Raw genomic sequence first — 10,422 nt, 5'->3', positions numbered from 1 at the left:
CTCTACTGTACGGTGAGGACACGGTGCCTCATGCCTAGAAAAGGTTTTCCTTTTAAACCTTGCTAGGGTTTGTGTTATATTCTTACCCCTTTTGTCCTATCGTATTACCCTATCTAGCTCTCTTTTTGAGTTATCCATTCAAACTAGTAAAAGAGTCATCCTCAAGGAATCACAGTGCCTTGCTTGCTGTTATAGCTCTATTTAAAGTGGGTATTGCCCTGTTTCCTGTGGCTTTTTATACCAACATTCGAGTTCTTGTAATGTGGATTTTGCTTTAAACAATGATTCTCCAGAAATTGTCCTAGAAGAGGTGGTAAATCTTGTGGAAAACGTTAATGTCATGATTTCTCTCTAGACCTCACTCCTGATGATGATGATGTTAAGAACCTTATCCAGAGATCGGTTGTGGCTAAACTATTCGTGAAAAGAAAGGTTTGTAATGGACGTCTACGGTCTATTCTATCGGGTATGTGGAACATCCATCTTGGGTGGCATCTTTAAGAGATCCACTCGAAGATGTATAATTTTAGGTTCACAAGATTATGGCCTCTTTGAGGATTCTGACTCGATTTCTCTTGTGTCGGATCATCCATCTACAACTCATTTCCCTACATGTGAACATCTCGTGGAATATTCAGGTTCCATTTTTCTTCTTTTCAGATGCTAATATGCGAAATGGTAGAATTGTCCAAAATGAGATTATTGCAACAAAGGAGTTTTATTGGCCAAGGATGCGTGTCGTATCACACCACCAAAACCTCACGAAGGTCTTATCCTAGAACTGTTGGGGTTTGGGACAATCTCGTTCAGTCAAGGCCTTCCGGGTTTGGTTCGTTTGGAAGACCTTGACATTCTTTTTCTCATCGAGACAAAATTAAATGCTATGGCGATGAATGGTATCTACCAAAGGCTGGGTTTTTTTTAATGAAGAAATTGTGGAAGAAAATGGCTTGGCTAGTGGTTTATGCTTGTGTTGGAAGGCTAGAATAGAGGTGTCAATCGTTAACTCCACTGCCTCTCATATAGTGGGTCAATTCTTTAATGTTCTCACAAATCCCGTGTAACAGGGGTGTTTATGTTTGCTCCTCCTATTCGAGGTAATAGAAAGGATTTTTGGGCTCTTTTATCGTTAGTTGCTGTCTTTTCTCTTCCTTGGATTTGTTTTGGGGGATCTAAATTGCATTACTTACAAGGAAGATAAGATTAGTGGTCGTCGTGCTCCTCCTTATGATACCTCGCTGCTCAATGATTTTCTTGAGTCCACAGGTGGAGTGCATATGGGAAGTTTGGGAAATTTCTTCACTTGGTCTAACAAAAGAAAAGGCTTTGATCTGATCAAAGAATGTCTTCATCGAGTGATTGGTGATCCCGAATGGTTGATGGCTTACCCGAAAGCGGGTGTTAACTCTTTAACAATACAAGATTCTGACAACGCCCCTCTATTGCCCGATTTGTTATATGAGCAAGGTCACTACCATAAACCTTTTTGTTTTTTGAATGTCTGGATGCGAGATTTAGGTTGTATGGAAGTTGTTCGTTATACTTGGAAGCTTGTTGTCTCTAGGGCTAGAAGTTTTCTGTTCATGTCTCGTCTTGCTCACACCAGGACGCAGTTGGCGTTTTGGAATAAAAATTATTTTGGATTTCGCAAAGAAAAAGAGAAGTCGCTTGATAACTTTTTGCTTGAAATTCAAATGCGACCTATCTCTCCGGAAAATGCCCAATTGGAAGCGGATATCCTCCCTGAGATGGAAGAGATTGAGACTAATGCAAGATAAAATGAAGGCAGAGTGGTACATTCTCAACAATTGTAATGAAGTGGAGAAGTATATCACGTAAGATACTTTTTTCATATTCAATTTCGTTCTCTTTAGTGACGACATTATCTAACATTTTCCCCATTTTTCATGTAGTGAGGATAGGAACGAGCTACAACTTAGGGGTCATCAAAATATTTATTGGACGTCAAAGGCACATTTTAGAGGTTGCACTTCATTCGATATTCTTGCATGATGCTGAAGCACTCATCTATGTCTTTGATGTGGTCTTCAGATTTTTTTGACATAACCAGCATGTCTTCGACGTAGACTTCCATATTATTTTCGATCAAGTCATGAAACATATGGTTGACTAGTCTCTGGTATGTACACCTGCATTCTTGAGTCACGGAAAGCTCTACTGGTGTTTGGATCGAGTGTTGGAGAGAGAGCAAGAGTGAGAAAGAGATAGATAGAGAGGGAAGTTTTTTTTTAGCTTCCAATGAGGAAGGTCTCGCTTTTTGGGTCGAGCGTTGAAGGGAGAGAGTGAGAAAGAAAGAGAGAGAGGGAAAATTAAATGAGGAGGGTATTTTGGGTATCTATGGAGAATACTAGTATTTTTTTTGTATAAATTAGTCCAATGGTGATTGTCCATTTGAGTAATTTTGCCATATATGCAATGTGGTCTAATTTTTAAGAACAATTTTATGTGAAGTGTTGCTCAATATAGACAATGGCCACATGCCATTTTTTTTGTTCTATTTTTAATTTTTTTAAAAAAAAAAGTTATTTATCACCTAATAAAATCATTAATTTATTGTGATATGGGATCATAGTGGGAGACTTTTAAAGTTGTCATTCCATGAGAATATAAATTTGTAACAATATTTTCTCTCGATACATGCTGAGAAATGTAGTGGAACGTTTGTAATTACTGACATCGATGGTGGTGATGCACGTCCCCTTCTCATGTACGTTTTGGCAGGCTTACTCTTCTGTACGGTGAGGAAACGGTGCCTCATGCCTGGAAAAGGTTTTCCTTTTAAACCTTGCTAGGGTTTGTGTTATATTCTTACCCCTTTTGTCCTATCGTATTACCCTATCTAGGTCTCTTTGTGAGTTATCCATTCAAAATAATAAAAGAGTCATCCTCAAGGAATCACACGGCCTTGCTTGCCGTTATAGCTCTATTTAAAGTTGGTATTGCCCTGTTTCCTGTTGCTTTTTATACCGAAATTCCAGTTCTTGTAATGTGGATTTTGCTTTAAACAATGATGCTCCAGAAATGGTCGTAGAAGAGGTGGTTAATCTTGTGGAAAATGTTAATCTCGTGATTTCTCTCTAGACCTCACTCCTGATGATGATGATGTTAAGAACCTTATCCAGAGATCGGTGGTGGCTAAACTATTCGTGAAAAGAAAGGTTTGTAATGGACGTCTACGGTCTATTCTATCAGGTATGTGGAACGTCCATCTTTGGTGGCATCTTCAAGAGATCCACCCGAAGATGTATAATTTTAGGTTCACAAGATTATGGCCTCTTTGAGGATTCTCACTCGATTTCTCTTGCGTCGGATCATCCATCTACAACTCATTTCCCTACATGTGAACATCTCGTGGAATATTCAGGTTCCATTTCTCTTCTTTTCAGATGCTAATATGTGAAATGGTAGAATTGTCCAAAATGAGATTATTGCAACAAAGGAGTTTTATTGGCCAAGGATGCGTGTCGTATCATACCCCCAAAACCTCATGAAGGTCTTATCCTAGAACTGTCGGGGTTTGGGACAATCTCGTTCAGTCAAGGCCCTCTTGGGTTTGGTTTGTTTGGAAGACCTTGTCATTCTTTTTCTCATCGAGACAAAATTAAATGCTACGGCAATGAATGGTATCTAGCAAAGGCTGGGGTTTTTTTAATGAAGAGATTGTGGAAACGAATGGCTTGGCTGGTGGTTTATGCTTGTGTTGGAAGGCTACTATAGAGGTGGAAATCGTTAACTCCACTGCCTCTCATATAGTTGGTCAATTCTCTAATGTTCTCAGCAATCCCGTGTAACGGGGGTGTTTATTTATGCTCCTCATATTCGAGGTAATAGAAAGGATTTTTGGGACCTTTTATCGTTAGTTGCTGCCTTTTCTCTTCCTTGGATTTGTTTTGGGGGATCTAAATTGCATTACTTACAAGGGAGATAAGATTAGTGGTCGTCGTGCTACTCCTTATGATACCTCGCTGCTCAATGATTTTCTTGAGTCCACAGGTGGAGTGCATATGGGAAGTTTGGGAAATTTCTTCACTTGGTCTAACAAAAGAAAAGGCTTTGATCTGATCAAAGAATGTCTTCATCGAGTGATTGGTGATCCCGAATGGTTGATGGCTTACCCGAAAGCGGGTGTTAACTCTTTAACAATACAAGATTCTGACAACGCCCCTCTATTGCCTGATTTGTTATATGAGCAAGGTCACTACCATAAACCTTTTTGTTTTTTGAATGTCTGGATGAGAGATTTAGGTTGTATGGAAGTTGTTCGTAATACTTGGAAGCTTGTTGTCTCTAGGGCTAGAAGTTTTCTGTTCATGTCTCGTCTTGCTCACACCAGGAAGCAGTTGGCGGTTTGGAATAAAAAAACATTTTAGATTTCGCAAGGAAAAAGTGAAGTTGCTTTATAAGTTTTTGCTTGACATTCAAATGCAACCTATCTCTCCGGAAAATGCCCAATTGGAAGTGGATATCCTCCTTAAGATGGAGGAGATTGATGTTGGATATTATTTTACCAGGATCTTAGATCTACTCACAAGTATGTTTATTAACATCCGAAATATGAACTTTCTAAAACGATAAATTAAACACATATAAAGTTTAAGAAACCTTACATTGGGTGCAGCGGAATTAAATGACTCCTTCCGTTCAGCTCTCTAACCCTTGATTCCTTTCTGTAGCAGAGTATTATCAAGATCTGAACCTGGATCTTCTTCTCTGAATCCTTGATGGTGAATCTCCTTTGCTGATGATCTTTCTTTACGATCTTCCTCACTATGATTGAGGTATTGCTTGATGTGTGTGGGCACTACTCTAATCACTAAGAGATGTTCGAAATATGAAGGAAGAATAGAGAGAGAGAGAGTGGCGGCTAGAGAAGAGAGTGGAGGCTCAGGTTTTTCTGATTCATAAAGTGTAATTTTCCTGAAGCCTTCACTATCTATTTATAGCATTCCACTAGGGTTAGATTTAAATTATATGGCATTAAAATAATGAAAAAATCAATTAAAAAAGATAAAATAGGTGGTCGGCCCTGGCTAGGTGGACTGGGCCTTGATTTTTGCAATTTTGCAATTTTAACACCTTTTGTATCTGACTTTCTCAAAAATGCCAATTTCTAAATTCAATCATTTAAATGCCAATTCTAACTATTTAATAACTATAAATAATTATTAAATAATATTGTCATTTATCATATTTATTAATTGAACCATACAAAGTATCATAATTAACAAATATGCCCCTATTAACTCTTTCTTTACAATTTCGACCTTACTTAGTGAAAATTTCACAAATAGACATAGTCTAATTCGTGAATTATAATTGATTAATCAAAACCAATTACATGAGTCTTACAAACAATATTATCTCAACTAGTGGGGGGACCATGGGTCTATATAACCGAGCTTCCAATAAGTAGATCAAGAATTTAGTACTAAAATTCACTAACTTATTAATTCTTCGTTGAATCCACGCATAAAACTTAGAATTGCACTCTCAGTATATAGAATGTTCTATATGTTCCACCATATAGACACATCATTAGTTATCCATTGTTATAATCCTAATGTGATCAATGATCCTCTATATGAATGATCTACACAGTAAAGGGATTAAATTACCGTAACACCCTACTATGTATTTTATCCTTAAAACACTTGACCCCGTATAAATGATATTTCAGCTTATGTGAAATGAGATCTCCACCATTTATTTTCGTTTGGTCAAGCTCGAAGGAAATCATCCTTTGCTTACTATTTGCCAAATAGAAGCTATAGATTCCATGTTTATGCTAGCGCTCCCACTCAATTGCACTACCCTGTTCCCAAAAAGTATGTATCACCCTGACCTAAAAGTAGGCTTAACTAAAAATTCAAAGGAACACGAATAGCCTTTCAAGATTGAACCTAATCATAACAGGATTAAGATCATTTGATCTAGGATCAACTTGGCGATATTGACTTGAATAGATTTTACGGTAAGTTTAATTAAATCTAAGTCAAAGTTCAATATCGGTCCCTTCCAATGCATACTCCATGCATCCAACCTGAGCTTTACTTTAACCAATGTTCTGGAAAGAACATAGTATTTCCCCAAATACAAGTAAACTCTTGTTGTAGATTATCATATCAGTAAAACCCTGTGTCTGATAAATCTAGGAAACTTTATTCACATAGTCATGTTTACTTTCCAATGTGATGACAGCACAATAAACATGATCAAGTATGTGAAAAGGGTTTAAGATGAATTTATAAATCAATTAGACAAGCAATCGATAAAGTGAGCCAAAACATACACAAATGAATGAAATATACTTCTGTTTCTTTATTGATGTTGAATAAAATAGATTACATTGAAATGGAGTTTTATTTAGGGCATAAAACCTAACAATTGAGACTAATGCAAGATAAATTGAAGGCAGAGTGGTACATTCTCAACAATTGTAATGAAGTGGAGAAGTATATCACGTAAGATACTTTTTTCATATTCAATTTAGTTCTCTTTAATGACGACATTATCTAACATTTTCCCCATTTTTCATGTAGTGAGGATAGGAACGAGCTACAACTTAGGGGTCATCAAAATCTTTATTGGACGTCAAAGGCACATTTTAGAGGTTGCACTTCATTCGATATTCTTGCATGATGCTGAAGCACTCATCTATGTCTTTGATGTGGTCTTCAGATTTTTTTGACATAACCAGCATGTCTTCGACGTAGACTTCCATATTATTTTCGATCAAGTCATGAAACATATGGTTGACTAGTCTCTGGTATGTATGTTGGGTTTTATGCCCTAAATAAAACTCATTTCAATATAATCAGATTTACTTATTAATATAGATTAGAAATAACATTTAATGTTGCGTGGTTCACATGATTTATTTCAAGTTATATGTACATAATGTATAAATTCATCTAAAACCCTTTTCACATACTTGATCCTGTTTATTGTGCCATCAACACATTGGAAAGTAAACATGACTATGTGAATATAGTTTCCTAGATTTATCAGACATATGGTTTTACTGATATGATAATCTACGACAGAGTTTACTTGCATTTGGAGAAATGCTATGTTCTTTCCAGAACATTGGTTAAAGTAAAGCTCAGGTTGGATGCATGGAGTATGCATCGGAAGGGACCGATATTGAACTTTGACTTTGATTTATTAAACTTACCGTAATATCTATTCAAGTCAATATCGCCTAGTTGATCCTAGATCAAATGTTCTTAATCCTGTTATGATTAGGATCAATCTTGAAAGGCTATTCGTGTTCTTTGATTTGTTAGTTAAGCCTACTTTTAGGTCAGGGTGATACGTACATTTTGGGAACACGGTAGTGCAATTGAGTGGGAGCGCTAACATAAACATGGAATCTATAGCTTCTATCTGGCGAATAGTAAGTAAAGGATGATCTCCTTCGAGCTCGACCAAACAAAAATAAATGGTGGAGTACTCATTTCACATAAGCTGAAATATCATTTATACGGGGTTAAGTGTTTTAAGGATTAAATACATTGTAGGGTGTAACGGTAATCTAATCCCTTTACAGTGTAGATCATTCATATAGAGGATCATTGATCACATTAGGATTATAACAATGGATAACTAATGATGCGTCTATATGGTGGAACATATAGAGTATTCTATATACTGAGAGTGCAATTCTAAGTTCTATGCGTGGATTCAACGAAGAATTAATAAGTTAGTGAATTTTAGTGCTAAATTCTTGATCTACTTATTGGAAGCTCGGTTATATAGACCCATGTGTTGAGATAATATTGCTTGTAAGACTCATGTGTTGGAATTATTTTACCAGGATCTTAGATCTACTCACAAGTATGTTTATTAACATTCTAAATAAGAACTTTCTAAAACGATGAAATTAAACACATATAAAGTTAAGAAACCTTACAATGGGTGCAGCGGAATTAAATGACTCCTTCCGTTCAGATCTCTAACCCTTGTATCCTTTCTGTCGCAGAGTACTATCAAGATCTGAACCTGGATTTCTTTCTCTGAATCCTTGATGCTGAGCCCAGTGATTCATATAGAAATGCTGTCTGCGCGCGTGCTGTCCGAGGCACAAGCCTCATGCGCGCGCGTGTCCCTGTTGCTTAACCCCGATATATTTCGAAACTTCAAAAAATCATAACTAATTCAAATTAAATCGAAATTGAGTTCTGTAAAAAAGTAACTTGCTTAATGTTTTCCATACTATCCAATAAAAATAATTCAAGAAACAGATATTCAATTATTTTTTACGAAAATTCACAAACACCAATCAATCATCAAATAACATTCAATACAACATGATACCATCCAAAAACAAACAAACAATCGTTTTAAAGTCCAAATTTCTTGCAAGTAAATCAATTACCATGGCTCTGAGGCCAGTTGTTGGAATTATTTTACCAAGATCTTAGATCTACTCACAAGTATGTTTATTAACATCCTAAATAAGAACTTTCTAAAACGATGAAATTAAACACATATAAAGTTAAGAAACCTTTCATTGGGTGCAGCGGAATTAAATGACTCCTTCCGTTCAGATCTCTAACCCTTGTATCCTTTCTGTCGCAGAGTATTATCAAGATCTGAACCTGGATTTCTTTCTCTGAATCCTTGATGCTGAAACTCCTTTGCTGATGATCTTTCTTCACGATCTTCCTCACTATGATTGAGGTATTGCTTGCTGTGTGTGGGCACTACTCTAATCACTAAGGTAATTTCGAAATTCAGAGGAAGAAGAGAGAGAGAGGGTGGCGGCCAAGGAAGAGAGAGAAGGCTCAGGTTTTTCTGATTCAGAAGTGTAATTTTCTTGAAGCCTTCACTATCTATTTATAGCATTCCACTAGGGTTAGGTTTGAATTATTTGGCATTAAAATAATGAAAATATCAGCTTAAAAAGCCTACAAAAGTGGCCGGCCATGGCTCGATGGATTTGGGCCTTGCTTTTTGCAATTTTGTAATTTTAACACTTTTGTATCTGATTTTCTTAAAAATGCCAATTTTCTAATTCAACCATTTAAATGCCAATTCTAACTATTTAATAACTATAAATAATTATTAAATAATATTGTCATTTATCATATTTATTAATTGAACCATACAAAGTATCATAATTAACAAATATGCCCCTATTAACTCTTTCTTTACAATTTCGCCCTTACTTAGTGAAAATTTCACAAATAGACATAGTCTAATTTGTGAATTATAGTTGATTAATCAAAACCAATTACATGAGTCTTACAAACAATATTATCTCAACTAGTGCGGGGACCATGGGTCTATATAACCGAGCTTCCAATAAGTAGATCAAGAATTTAGTACTAAAATTCACTAACTTATTAATTCTTCGTTGAATCCACGTATAGAACTTAGAATTGCACTCTCAGTATATAGAATGTTCTATATGTTCCACCATGTAGACACATCATTAGTTATCCATTGTTATAATCCTAATGTGATCAATGATCCTCTATATGAATGATCTACACTGTAAAGGGATTAAATTACCGTTACACCCTACAATGTATTTATTCCTTAAAACACTTGACTCCGTATAAATGATATTTCAGCTTATGTGAAATGAGTACTCCACCATTTATGTTCGTTTGGTCAAGCTCGAAGGAGATCATCCTTTGCTTACTATTCGCCAGATAGAAGCTATAGATTCCATGTTTATGCTAGCGCTCCCACTCAATTGCTCTACCGTGTTCCCAAAATGTACGTATCACCCTGACCTAAAAGTAGGCTTAACTAACAAATCAAAGAACAGGAATAGCCTTTCAAGATTGAGCCTATTCATACCAGGATTAAGAACATTTTGATCTAGGATCAACTTGGCGATATTGACTTGAATAGATTTTACGGTAAGTTTAATTAAATCTAAGTCAAAGTTCAATATCGGTCCCTTCCGATGCATACTCCATGCATCCAACCTGAGCTTTACTTTAACCAATGTTCTGGAAAGAACATAGTATTTCTCCAAATACAAGTAAACTCTTGTTGTAGATTATCGTATCAGTAAAACCCTGTGTCTGATAAATCTAGGAAACTTTATTCACGTAGTCATGTTTACTTTCCAATGTGATGACAGCACAATAAACATGATCAAGTATGTGAAAAGGGTTTAAGATGAATTTATAAATCAAATAGACAAGCAATTGATAAAGTGAACCAAAACATACACAAATGAATGAAAAATACTTCTGTTTCTTTATTGATGTTGAATAAAATAGATTACATTGAAATTGGAGTTTTATTTAGGGCATAAAACCTAACAAACTCCCACTTGCACTAATATAAAACTAATTAGTACATATTAATTAATCCTAAATTCTGACAGTGCTTTTCAAAGGCTGTCACGGCCAGGACTTTGGTAAATGGATCAGCTAGGTT

The sequence above is a fragment of the Cannabis sativa genome, chromosome 2 (assembly GCF_029168945.1).
Source record: "Cannabis sativa cultivar Pink pepper isolate KNU-18-1 chromosome 2, ASM2916894v1, whole genome shotgun sequence".
NCBI classification, from domain to species: domain Eukaryota; kingdom Viridiplantae; phylum Streptophyta; class Magnoliopsida; order Rosales; family Cannabaceae; genus Cannabis; species Cannabis sativa.
This window is presented reverse-complemented; position numbering follows the sequence as displayed.